Source organism: Pantherophis guttatus, chromosome 1 (assembly GCF_059756535.1).
Source record: "Pantherophis guttatus breed Tessera chromosome 1, ASM5975653v1, whole genome shotgun sequence".
Classification (NCBI taxonomy): Eukaryota; Metazoa; Chordata; class Lepidosauria; order Squamata; family Colubridae; genus Pantherophis; species Pantherophis guttatus.
Window position 1 is genome coordinate 292262170 of NC_142063.1, and position 13923 is coordinate 292276092.

The 13923-nt window shown below is 42.5% G+C and overlaps 1 long non-coding RNA gene across 1 annotated transcript; it reads left to right on the forward strand.

Annotated features, from left to right (window-relative positions):
* The first annotated feature begins 4937 nt into the window (after positions 1-4937).
* Positions 4938-12782, forward strand: LOC117671427 (uncharacterized). The gene is made up of 2 exons (XR_004592857.3): positions 4938-5168; positions 12444-12782. It is a non-coding gene; the product is annotated as an uncharacterized LOC117671427 (long non-coding RNA).
* Positions 12783-13923: the final 1141 nt, after the last annotated feature.

The window sequence follows — 13923 nt, forward strand, 5'->3', positions numbered from 1 at the left end:
TAAACAGTGCAGATTCTGAAGGTCTCTTTGCGGCACCTAGGGATCAGCAATAAAAACAAATCAAAAAATTGATTTGTATATTAACTGAACTCAGAGCACTGGCAGAAGATCTATGCAGGTGATTTCAGATGTAAAAATCCTGTCAAGTGACTGCTGGGAAGGAAAAATTTATTTTCTAGCAGAGCTGTCCAGGTCTGATTTTTAAAGAGTTGTAATATTGCAAAGCTTCAGCCCAACTACCAAACCTTCCCATTTGTGAATTTTAGAGCTGTGTGCAGCTGGTTTATGTGCACAGACATATTAACACAATATGTGTGTGAATATTTGAATAGAATATAATAGAATTTTTTATTGGCCAAGTGTGATTGGACACGCAAGGAATTTGTCTTGGTGCATATGCTCTCTGTGTACATAAAAGAAAAGATATGTCCATCAAAAATCATAAGGTACAATACTTAATGATAGTCACAAGGTACATATAAGCAATCAGGAAATAATATAAATATAAATCTTAAGGATACAAGCAAAAAAGTTACAGTCATACAGTCATAAGTGAAAGGAGATGGATGGTGGGAACGATGTGTTGGAAGAAATATCCTTCTGGGTTCAGCTCCAAGTGGGAAAAAGACACTGGAAACATAGGGAGACTGCTTGGAAAGATGGTTTAATGGTGGACAGGATCACATGGCTTGAGTCCCTGAACAGAAAAGGCAGATACAGTGAGTCTCCGGGTTTTATGCTCTCTCTGGCTTTGAACTTCCTGGGGCCCAGAAAGAGTATCCTGATTGGTTGTCAGACTCCCAGGGGATGGGGGTCTTAGCTAGCCTTGCTGGCTGATGTAATCTTCCCAGGTGCCATGTGGTGAATTTCTGTCCTAGATTGTCTTGCAGATGAGGTCCATTGACAAAGATTGAGTTTCTGCCTCTGGCCCATTAACAAAAGGGTGGGGGCAGAAAGGTGGGAGCTGCTTTGTCTTTAAAACATGCTTCTCCATTTCTCATCCAGGGAAACATAATATTCTGCCTTTTTAATATTTCCCAAAATATTTCATTCTTCTAGGAAAGGGGTGGATGCTAACTTCCTACAGATGAGAAGATTAATAGTAGTGCAGACTTAGTAAATAGTTAGACAGTGTTGAGGGAATTATTTGTTTAGCAGAGTGATGGCGTTCAGGAAAAAACTGTTCTTGTGTCTAGTTGTTCTAGTGTGCAGTGCTCTATAATTACTGGATGACAATATTGAATGACAGTTTGTGGAGATATACAAAGGCTTTCCCAAGCGGTTAATATGGGCTGCAAACACCTGCCCACCCCCCCCACCCCCGCACTTGAGTTATAGTGCATCTCCTTGGTGCCATCTTGTGGTCATCGAGGTTCTTGCAGTCTAGTACAATGTGAAAGTCTGTGGACTTCAACTCACAGAATTCCCTAACTAGCATGATGGGAATTGAAGTCTAAACATCTCAAAATTTGAAAACACTGAACTAGATGAATCTCAGTTTGACAAAGTGCTTGGACAAGAGGCATCATCTTGAAGGAAAAGCTTTGCATTATCTTGAAGATTTTCTGATACAAACTTTAATAACTAGGGCCCATATTCATGTCATTGATGTCACAGCCTATCTTAAAGGTACTGCTAGATATGTTGTTGGTATTATTTCCTCCTCCTCCATCTCCATCATCATCATCCCATTTTGATGCATTCACTCATTAAATGTAGTGAACTAGGATCCATTTGATAAGAGTTATTGCTCAAGAGGTATAGAAAACTGTAACAAATACCTCTGCTATCTGCAATGAGAGGTTATGTTTAAGAAAGAAGCCAGCATTCCTCAGACTTCAGAGAATATCTCATGATTAGCAGAGGAGATTTAATTTTGAATAAGTAATTGTGATAAGTCAGATAGTTATCTGGGATAGCTCTGCCCAAACAATAGCAGTTAGGGACCTCATCATTTGCCTGATTTGCCTGTGATTTTCCACTTCATGTGACTCGTTTTATCCAGTTGACAAATCTATTAACTTTTTTCATAAAACACACATTTAAATCTTCCCTTAAACGTTTGACAACAATGCACTGTCTAAGGAGGCATTTGACGGAAATACAAATGTGAGTTCATTATTGTCACATGAAGAAATGGGAACCCATCCATGAAAATAAAATGCCTTAGAAGATGAAAGAGGGAGGGAAGGAGGTGGTGTCATGTTGGGCAGTTTTGCATGGTTTCCTGGCATAGTGGCAACAATGAGGTCATGGGCAAAGGCTGGGAATGGCATCTGTCTAGATCAGGGGTCTCCAACCTTGGCAAGTTTAAGCATGGTGGACTTCAACTTCCAGAATTCCCCAGCCAGCTTTGCCAGCTGGAGAATTCTGGGAGTTGAAGTCCGCCAGGCTTAAAGTTGCCAAGGTTGGAGACCCCTGGTCTAGATATGGCATACATCCCCCTCCCCACTCAACACTGGGTGCTGCCTCCCTTGCCATTTTGGTTTTGGCTATAACAGATACAGTACCTGACCTCTACAAGCAGCTGCTCACACAATGCCCAGTCAGTGTTTTCCAAAGCATGAGTCAGGTCTTTGATGGCTTGCTTCTTAGTGTGTGCTCACTGATTTTGTGAAACAGCACAAGGCCTCTTCCAAAATGCTTTTGTAAGACAAAGTTAAGACTCTAAAAAAAGAACTTATCTTTTTTTTAATGTCTCTTTCTCTCCCTCTCTCTGTGCAGAAAGCCAATGGTATTGGAAAATTGAAAAAGATGTCATTTATATGATGACATCATGGCTCTGCCCTTGATCACTCTGCATTCAGAGAAAGCTTAATTAAATGTGGACTATTCATCACAGTATGCATGTGGATACTTCTATGTGATCAGGTATTTGCTGGCATCCCCTGCCTGTTTAATGTGTTCAGTAAACACTGTTATTGTAAGGGGGGAGGGGGAGGGAATAATCAGTCAGTTGCTGATAAAAGAGTAGGAATGTGCACACAACAGAAATGTAAAGGCTTTCCACCTTTTTCCTATCTGTAACAGCTGCATAATGGATAGAAACATTCCCTCCCATTGTACCTTTCCTCTACCAAAAAGCGCTTTAGTTGCTGACCTCATTTGTCCCTGGTCCTAGTGAAACACCTTGAAGGGGTTGTACTTTTTCCATCAGTAATAACATTGATCTTTCTGTACTCTTCTGTCTCATGGCATTTGTATTCTCCCTCCATCGCCTTCCCTTTCAGAACTGCAAGTCAGACTTTTAGGAAGTATAATGGACCTATCACTGTATATTCATATAAATGTTAGATGTCAAAAGCTTCTCAGGAGAAGAAGCAACCATTCTTGCTACATTTCTTGACCTCCAATCCTCCCTCAGTTAAGACTTAGCTCCTCAGACTGTGCTGTGCAAGGGAATAAAACCTTGGTTGCCACTTCTTTTCCATGAGCAGCAATGAAATTCACACTCTTAACTGGAGGTTTCTGTGAAGTAAGTCTGAAGACATTCCACAGAATATACCATTAGAAAGAGTGACAAAGTGAGCAGTGCCCTCCCGCCCTTTTTCCAGCGAAATACATTGATGGACATATACCGTGGCGTCACAATGACATTTGGTATGAAGGTAGCTTTGGGAGCAGGTCAAGCAAGATGATGGATATTGATCTGGAGAAACTTTCCAAGGGATAGAAGATTTCTCTTGTTTAATGGAAAGAGAAATACTGTATATGGCCAAGTTAATGCTCAGGTACAGCAAGTCAAAAGCTAGCAAGCAACAGCAGCAAAGAAGAAATATTTGGAGACTCTTCCCGTCCCCTGGAGATGGTGGGGCGGAAGTCTGCAGTAAGTCACAGGTTTCACATCAAAGTTATCATATGCAGAAGGAATATGATGATGAAAGGCAAACAGCAGAGAAAAGTAACTTCAAATGGGTGCATTCCATAATGGCTGTTTATGGGAAGAATATGCTGGTGCCTTTCAAGACAGACAGGAAGACAGACAGACATGTGTGACATAAGTGGCATATTTCCAACAGTGTAGTGAAATAAGAATATTCTGCATTTACCTGGAAGGAAAACTAAAAGGATTTTTTCCCTTAGATAATTGAGAGTATGGTAATAAACAAAGGTGTGATTTTCTTTTTTCAGGGAAAAAGAATTCCTTGCATATTTCTCTTGTGTTGTTGTATCTTTCCTCTCCCAATGCAATGTTTCTGATAAGAAAAAAGATGAAAGAGTTAAAAAAGAAGAGATGTGAGGGTACCTACTCTAAAAGTTATGTCTGAGTCAGAGCAATTGCATAATAATTGCCTCGTGTAGAAGCATTTTACTGCTTTTTTCCACAAAGGTTTTACATTGCAGGGAATTGGAATATAGAATTGCTCTGCAAATTCATAACAATTAGCAGAATGGCGATGAATTATCTACACTGAAATCATTTTCACTCCACCAAGATCAACCTTACTTCAATCTAGATGCCCTCCAAATATGTTGGACTTCAGCTGTCTTCATTCCTAATCTACATGCGGTGCTTTCTAGAACTTTTTTTGTTTCAACACATTTGGAATACATTGCTTTGAAAATCCACTGAAAATTATTTTGGGGTCTGCTCATATCCATAAAGTTGGCTTTACTTTCTGTTCCAATCTCATTAATCTCAGCCATGATGTCAAGCTGAAGAAATTTCCCAAGATATCTGCCGGCAGGTGACTGTAGGATTTGAATTGGACAATCTCACTTCAAGTATTTCCATTTTCCATTAGCCTTTTTGCCCTTTAATTGCCATTTTGTGAGAAAGACATAGAGTATGTTTTTGCAGCGGTCATATAAGCACCTTTGTAAATGGCCTATCGCTTAATCAGTTTAGTTGCATAGTTATGAATAACAGTAGGTTGCACTCCCTTTCTGATACTGGCTTGTACTGGCTGTGGTTGCTAGGCAACCAGCATGCATTTTCCATCCATTGGAGCTGGCAAAATGGCCACCTAGCATGGTTGCCTTTACAACAGAGTGTCTCTAAAGGATGGAGCACTACTAAGGAAGTTAAATAATCCAGGTTAAGAGTTCTTAATGATAAAAACTCTCATGCCAATGATTTCATCTAACTATAGCACTAATGTAGCATCCAGAAAGTGAAGCTGAAACATTAAAACGCCAGTAATCCAAAACAGCTCTTCTACATCAAGGTAATGATGTAGGCCAATGCAAAACATCAGTGGTTCCAGGAAAGAAATTCAGATCATGTTTCACAATCTGGAATTTTTCAGATGCTTTGGCTGGAATAAGAACAAGCTCTATAGCTGACACATCTAGAGAGTGCCAAATAAGGCTGAAGTAACTTGGGGAAATGACTGGGGAATGCAGCAGTCAAGAGAGCCATGTAGATGAATGATTAAGGAAGGAGGCTGGCAAGTTTGTGTATAAGAGATGATAAGATGACATAACCTAAATAGAAGCTAGAAAAATGCAGGCCTAAGATACAGGCTCTGAGTTTGCTCAGGCATAAATGTAGGCCAAGCCTGCATTTTACATGAGGTAAATTAGTAGGTTTCTGGGCTGCTGGATTTCTGTGTTACAACCTTGAGAGGCATCTCAGGGGGCACTTTGAACAGATGATTGCATGGAGCCCAGAAAATCTCTGCAATATGCAGCCTTTCAAATATCACATATAACGCCAAGCGTGGTACTGCCATTTAATCAGAGTGTCTTATTTGTGGTATTGTAACTAAACTGGACATGCATTTGGCATAAGTACACAAAGCTTTTTTAAGTTCGTTATGTCTCCTGAATGGGTAAAAATGCTGCCCAGTTTGATTTCATTTGGTGACAGATTTGTTTGACGTTACCACGTTCTGCCAGTGTCTTTTATACATGGTTGATCATTCTGCTTGGATTTTCTCATTCCTATAAATAGTTTATTTGTGTAGTTCAGAATGAGCACAACTGGTGTGGCGTCTTCTGAAAACTTTCTTAATATTACTAAAAGTTAGCAAATGCCAAATAGAGCACATAGCTATGGAAACAAATTATCAGTTCTTCAAATGCCCGGTACACACTGAATTGCGAAAAACAAATGTATAATTTTATACAATACAATGCTTAGTCATCTTTTGCAACTCAACAGTTTATTTTATTTATTTATTTATTTTATTGAATTTCTATACCGCCCTACTCCTGAAGGACTCAGGGCGGTGCACAGCCATGAAATAAAACACATAGATATACAAAATTTAAAATCGAATAAAATGAATTAAATAAATTTGGCTGAATTAGTACCCATAATTTAAGATACCCATATTTTAAAATACATTAAAAATTTAAAATTTACACTTAAAAGGGAGAAGATTTAGGCGAGGCCAGCTTGATGAAATAAAAGCATCTTCAACTCGCGGTGGAAGGTGCGCAGATCCGGAATCCTCCGTATCTCTGGGGGGAGCTCATTCCAGATCGTTGGTGCCCCCACAGAGAAGGCTCTCCCCCTAGGGGCCGACAGCCGACATTGTTTGGCCGACGGCACCTGGAGGAGCCTCTCTCTGTGGGAGCGTACTGGTCGGTGGGAGGCTGTTGATGGTAGTAGGCGGTCCCGTAAGTAACCAGGTCCTAAGCCATGGAGCGCTTTAAAGGTGGTAACCAGAACCTTGAAGCGCACCCGGAAGACCACCGGGAGCCAGTGCAGCTCGCGCAGGAGAGGTGTTACATGGGAGCTCCATGTTGCTCCCATAACCACCCGCGCGGCCGCACTCTGCGCCAGTTGGAGCCTCCGGGTGCACCTCAAGGGGAGCCCCATGTAGAGAGCATTACAATAGTCCAGACGAGAGGTGACGAGGGCATGAGTGACTGTGCGTAACGAGTCCCGATCTAGAAAGGGACGCAACTGGCGAATCAGGCGAACCTGATGAAAAATCCTCCCGGTCACGGCCGTCAAGTGCTCTTCTAAAGACAGCCGTGAGTCCAGGAGGACGCCCAAGTTACGAGCCCTTTCCGTGGGGGCCAATGATTCGCCCCCAATAGCCAGCGATGGCGCCAGCTGACTATATCGGGACGTCGGAAACCACAGCCACTCGGTCTTGGATGGGTTGAGCCTGAGCCCGTTTCTCCCCATCCAGATCCGTACGGCCTCCAGGCACTGGGACATCACTTCAAGGGCATCGTTGGGGTGGTCCGGGGTGGAGCTGTACAGCTGGGTGTCGTCAGCGTACAGATGGTACTTCACCCCGAAACCACGGATGATCTCGCCCAGCGGCTTTACATAAATGTTGAACAGAAGGGGCAAGAGAACCGATCCCTGCGGCACCCCACATATAAGGGGCCTCGGGGTCGATCTCTGCCCCCCTGTCAACACAGACTGCGACTGGTCAGAGAGAAAGGAGGAGAACCACCGTAAAACGGTGCCTCCCACCCCCAACCCTTCCAGCCGGTGCAGCATGATACCATGGTCGATGGTATCAAAAGCCGCTGAGAGGTCTAACAGGACCAGGACAGAGGAACAGCCCCTGTCCCGAGCCCTCCAGAGATCATCAACCAACGCGACCAATGCCGTTTCCGTGCTGTACCCAGGCCTGAAGCCCGACTGGAATGGATCTAGATACGACGCTTCATCCAGGTACTGAGGTAGCTGTCGCGCAACCACACTCTCAACAACCTTCGCAACGAAGCAAAGGTTGGAGACTGGACGATAATTAGCCAATACTGCCGGGTCCAGGGAAGGCTTCTTGAGGAGAGGCCTTACCACCGCCTCTTTCAAGGCGGCGGGAAAGACACCCTCACCCAACGAAGCATTTATAATCCCCTGGAGCCAGCCTCGCGTCACCTCCCGGGAAGCCAGCACTAACCAGGAGGGACACGGGTCCAACAAACATGTGGTCACGTTCAATCTACCCAGAATCCTGTCCACGTCATCTGGGGTCACAGGATCAAACTCATCCCAGATAACAGTCTCAAGACCTGTCTCCGTTACCCTCGCTGGATCTATCCCGTCAGAGTCCAGACCTGCCCGAATCTGAGTGATTTTGTCATACAGATACTGAACAAAATCCTCGGCTCTTCCCTCCAAGGGATCCTCCCGCACTTCCTGGTGGAGCAGGGAGCGGGTCACCCTAAACAGGGTGGCCGGGCGATTATCTGATGACGCAATAAGAGCAGTAAAATGAGTACGTTTTGCTGCTTTTATCGCCACTAGGTAACTCCTAATATGAGATCTTACCAGTGTTCGGTCAGATTCAGAAAGACTAGCCCTCCAACAGCTCTCTAGGCGTCTTTTCCGGCGCTTCATCTCCCTCAGCTCCTCGGTGAACCAAGGAGCCAGGCGAGATCGGCGCCGGGTCAGAGGCCGCAAAGGCACGACTCGATCCAGGGCTCCAGCAGCCGTCCTATCCCAGGTGGCCACTAGGCTGGATCTTTGGTGACACATAATCAAAAACAGATTATCTGCCTTGAATCCAAGTGATTTTCAACTCTTTTCCAATAAGCAAATCCATACACACCCAAAAGTTCCTGACTTTGAGACAAAATATCTAAAACTGTAGTCTAAGACAGCGGTCGCCAGCTGGTGGTCTGTGAGAAAATTTTGGTGGTCTGCAGAAAAATTATTTGCATTTTTTATATTGCACTAAATCAGAGATCCTCAAACTATGGCCCCTGGGCTGGATACGTGCAATGAACGTTTGTGTTGCTGCAGAGCAGTGGTGGGTTTCAAATTTTTTTTACTACCGGTTCTGTGGGTGTGGCTTGGTGGTAATGGCAGGGGAAGGATACTGTAAAATCTCCATTCCCACCCCACTCCAGGGGAAGGTTACTGCAAAATCCCCATTTCCTCCCAATCAGCTGGGATTTGGGAGGCAGAGAATAGATGGGGGCAGGGCCAATCAGAATTTTTACTACCGGTTCTCCGAACTACTCAAAATTTCCGCTACCGGTTCTCCAGAACTGGTCAGAACCTGCTGAAACCCACCTCTGGTGCAGAGACATTCCCTCTTCGAGGTCTTTTTGTGTGGGTTGGAGGGGGGAAGAAATTCCAACTTGGGGTCTGCTTCAGCCTCATAGTGCAGGGCTTTGGCGAAGGCTGGAGGGAAGTGCCGCTGGTGGCGAAGAGCCGGAAGGCCTTGTACCAGTGGGACAGCATCATGGTCTGGAACTGGCTGACCATCTCAGCCTGCTGAGCCTCCAGGCGCTGGTACCTGGCCTTACACTCCCGCAGGTCTTCCTCTGTTTGGAAAGCCGATGCTCGTAGTCCTCAGTGAGGTGCTTGTGCTGGAGTCTCCTTCTCGGTCAGATCCAATTTGAACTGAGCCAACTCTCTCTCATGGTGGCTGCTTCCTGTTGGGGCCCTAAGGAGCCCGAGTGGGGAGGCGAGGAGTGGCTGGCAGGGGAGGGGTGAGTAGAGGCCGGCGAGGCACCCCTCGACATGAGTGACATTGAGTTGGCCATGCCCACCCAGTCACTTGACCACCTAGCCACGTCCTTCCAGCCAGTCATTAGACCACATTAGTGGTCCGCGGGATTTAAAATTATGAATTTAGTGGTCCCTGAGGTCCGAAAGGTTGGTGACCCCTGATCTAAGAAGTGCATGCATTTCCTGTCTTGCAGACTTCAACTTTTAAAACAGGCTTTGATTTGAAATGTCTGTTCCGTCTCCCTGTACTCAGTCTGAGCCTAGTCAGTCAGATTAATCTCTCAGCAACCTTCTTTCAGTGCAGTACTTGAAAATCAAGAAGAAAGGATCCCAATCAGATACCATCTCAGAAGAAAGGCTCAGGCTGATCAAAAGAAAGTCACTGAACACAAGTGCTTCTAAATAAAGAAGCATTTTTGTGCACTATGTACTGTATCAGGTTTAAATAGGACATTTGTCATTAATTTTATTTCTTTGTGTATATGTTTAGCAAAACAGCATTTAATTATATATGTTAATAGATCACAGAATATATTTGCATGTTTAGATCTCTTTATATAAAAGAAAGTTGAATTAGATGATAAAAAGAAAAACATACAAAGCTATTCACAGTTCATTGTTTATAAATAATACCTCGTACTTGACTAGTGGGTAATCTTATGTTAATTAATATTTGAAGGTGATAGGAAGTGGTGAAAACAAGACTTGATGTGCCCTACCTGTAGAAAGGGAAGTGGACAACATTACCTGGTAACCCAGTACTGTGATCACAACAACATCATTTGAGAAACAGTAGTGTATTCTTCCCCACATTTACCGTATTTATTTAGAAAACTTATACTGCCGCGAGCGCACATGGTGACTCAAGGTGACTTACAATGATATAAAGACACCATATAAAAGAAAAAAAAAGAAAAAAAAAGAAAAAAAAAGAAAAAAAATAATAACCCCCCCACCACAGCGACAACACACATTCATACTAACCGTTTAATGGGCTCCATCCCACTCTGGATTCCCCAGGCCCACTGACAGAATCACTTCTTCAGGGCCTTCCGAAAGAGTGTTAGAGTGTGGGCCAATCTAATCTCGGGGTGGGGGAATAATGTTTCAGAGAGAGGGAGCCATATGGAGAATCCCATCAGATGTATCTTCTTAGGGGACGGGACCCGCAACATTGCTCTTACTGTAGGACAGGCACACGTACTTTTCTTTCTGCTCTTCTTAAGAATATAAGAAGAACCCTTGGCTGAATTAGTTCAATTAGTTCAAGGCCCATCTTTGGCTTCTCACACATAATAGCCATAGTAGTCAACTGTGTTTCCATTTTAAGCCAAAAATGGAAACATATCCCTCACTCACCATTGCTGATGGGCCGTTATTATTTGGGGGGGGCTGCCCAACCCAGTGGAAACACTGAATCTTCAAGACTAATATCCCCTGATAGATTTGTTCTCCATGAATGCATTCAGTTCCCTTCTAAAGTCATCCATTAGTGGCCATCACTGTATCTTGGGCTAATGCATTTCACATGTGCTATGTGAATGCTCCTTTGCTGTTTTAAGGCTCTTTCCAGTCAGCATTAATTGGAGATCCCTAGTCCTAGTGATTAGAGATAAGAAGAAAAACTTCCTAGTCACTTTCTACATGCCATGAATGCTTTCATACACCTTGATTTTGCCTTCCTGACACCTTTTCTAAGCAAAAGAATTAAAGATGTTCTAGCTTTCTCTAGTACTCAGTCCCCCTAATTATTTTTGCTGTTCTCCTTTGCACGTTTTTCAGTCTTATTACATCCCTTTTTCAAATGGAGATCTGATTAACATTTGTAGCCAGATATTTTCCTCATTTATTTATTTAGATAACGAGGCAAGGAAGCGGTGCAAATTGTGAGAGCTTCACCACTGGAAGCTTTCAAGAAGAGACTGGATTACTATCTGTCAGAAATGGTGTACATGGGTCTCCTGCTTCGGCGGGGGGGGGGGGTGAGGGGGGTTGGCCTAGATGAGCTACTGTGATGACCAGGGGTGAAATCTAAACATTTTCCCTACTGATTCTGTGGGCGTGGCTTAATTGGTAGGTGTGGCTTGGTGGTCAGGTGACCGGGTGGGCGTGGCCAATAATAATAAATAATAAAAATAATAAACAAAGTACACAAAACAATAAGAGGTACCAAAAACAACTTTCACACTTTACGCACACACAACACAACACAACACAACTGACTCACACACAATGTAAAAGCAGCTGCACTTGACCCAAAATGGCCCCTGCAACAAAGGAGGAACCTCACACAGCCACAAAAAGCTCAAAAACCAACTTTCACACTGTTTCCACACTGACTTAGATCTATTAATTTATTTACATCTATTTTCAGAAAGACTTACTGTATGTCTGAATTCAGTTGAGATTTTTTTTAAAAAAAGCAAAAATCTTTATGTTGCCTGCATTGAGAAGCTTTTCCAGCTTTAGTAAAAAATTGAACATGACAAAAACAAATAATCTGCTCAGTGGGAAACACAGTTGTATGGAATTATGAGGAGTCTGTACATCATTCTGGCTTCCATTCCCAGGTTTCCCCAAGAGTCCAGTGTTTCCTTTATTTCTATTGTGTAGGCTATTTTGCCAGCATTGCACACACAATCCCAAAATGCACGTTTACAGGGAAGGGAAATAGAAGAACCACAAAGGTTGAATAAATATAAAGCCTTTGAAGGAAATATGCAAGCTCCAGAAAAGAGCCTGGTGGTGGCCCTTTTGGAAAATGTATTTATTTTATTTATTTAGTTTGTCAAACATGTAGGAGATAACAGGAATAAGTATAAACATGGATATGAACACAGGAAATGGGTACGAATAAATGGGGACAGTAGACAGAGACGGTAGGCACGCTGGTGCGCTTATGCACGCACCTTGGGGGATGCATAAATGGGATATAAATTAATAAATAAATATCAATAAATAACTATAAATAAATGGGGAGAACAGAGGTGAAATGGAGTGTCTCATGTCCAATCTAAGAAGCTTTCCACAGAGTAGCATTTTGTTATGGATCCTTCTTTTTCTTTTACAGGATTAGGAGTCTTTGAGCAGCTGAGCAATTTCCACCGCTATGAACTTTTAACTAACCTCGATTAGCTGAAGTACTTAATCTTTGCTCTCATTTGCCCTTGCAAAACTGAACTTTTTATTTGTTTGATTTTTTTTTCTTTCAAGGAGACCCAGATTATATTGTATTTGATCAATCTAATGGCTCCAGTCCTTCTTTCGTTAAAGTAAACAAGCCTCGTGCTCTTAATATTTGTTCAAGAAATCTTTTTTGATCTCCATTATTATAAACTTCACTGATGTCCTTCAAGGCCTTTCAAGGATGAAATTATCCTTTGTTAGGAAAATAAAAGGATGCAACAAGCATGAAGTCTATTCATTATTTTATTTCTTTCAAAGCCTGCCTGCTCTCCAAAGGAGGGTTAATTGCATAGATGTTGCTAGATTCAGAAGTTATATTTCTGCATAACTTAATGGAAATGAACATGTATTAAAATTGCATGCACACATAGAGTATTATCTCCTGCTTGAGCAGGGGGTTGGACTAGATGACCTATAAAGTCCCTTCCAACTCTGTTAATCTGTAATCTAATCTATTAACCATCCAGACTATTTTCACATTTATTGCTGACTTCTTCTTTTATTCTAACATTTGATCCCATTCTTTCAGTTCTCAAGAGAGTAATCCTGATGACCGGCAAACAGAATGAGAGTCCTGACTCCCTTTATATGTTTTATCTTTAACATTCTGTTGCGTTGGAAAGAATAACAAGGTGGGGAAAACAATGCAGAACATAGTTTCTGCAATTCCTTGTGACCTCTTTACCAGCAGTGGCAATAGGACACATCTGTGCTTTCTTCTGTGATAGAAAGTAATGTGCTGAATCTCTTTGCATGTTTCTCCTCTCCCCTTGTGTGTTTTATGCGTATTTCAGTGTGTGTGTGTGTGTATACATTGTTCTGGGGTGTGTGTCTTAGAACAGTCTGCAGTTATTCCAAACTGCTGCCCAGATGATTTATCTTAAGTGTGCATTGGAGGCAACACATTTCGCTGCATTCTCCAATCAGATCCAGCCCATTGTCAACCTCTTTTGCTGGCTTCTCCACCTCCACCCCAGTTCAGTTTTCAGGGATTTATTCTGCTGGCTGACACAGTCCTCCTTAGACCCTCCACATTATTTCTTTATAACATTCCATTGGTGGAAAATCATATAATGCTAACACGAACAGATGCAATTGAATATAATGAAATTTAGAAGTCCATCTTCAACAAAAATTGAAATCATTTTCTAAACTCCATTAAGCTTCATTGTATGTTATAAAACATAATTGTGCTGCAAATCATGTTAGTATCAGTTCTATGACAGAAAAGTTGTTGTACAGCATGAAGCTTATAAAAGTCTTGTATTAAATAATATTCTTAATTACTAGTCACTTGCTTTCTTTGAAGAAGTGCCGAGTTGGGTTACAATAGCTTGCAATCCTAAATATTGACTGCATGAAGG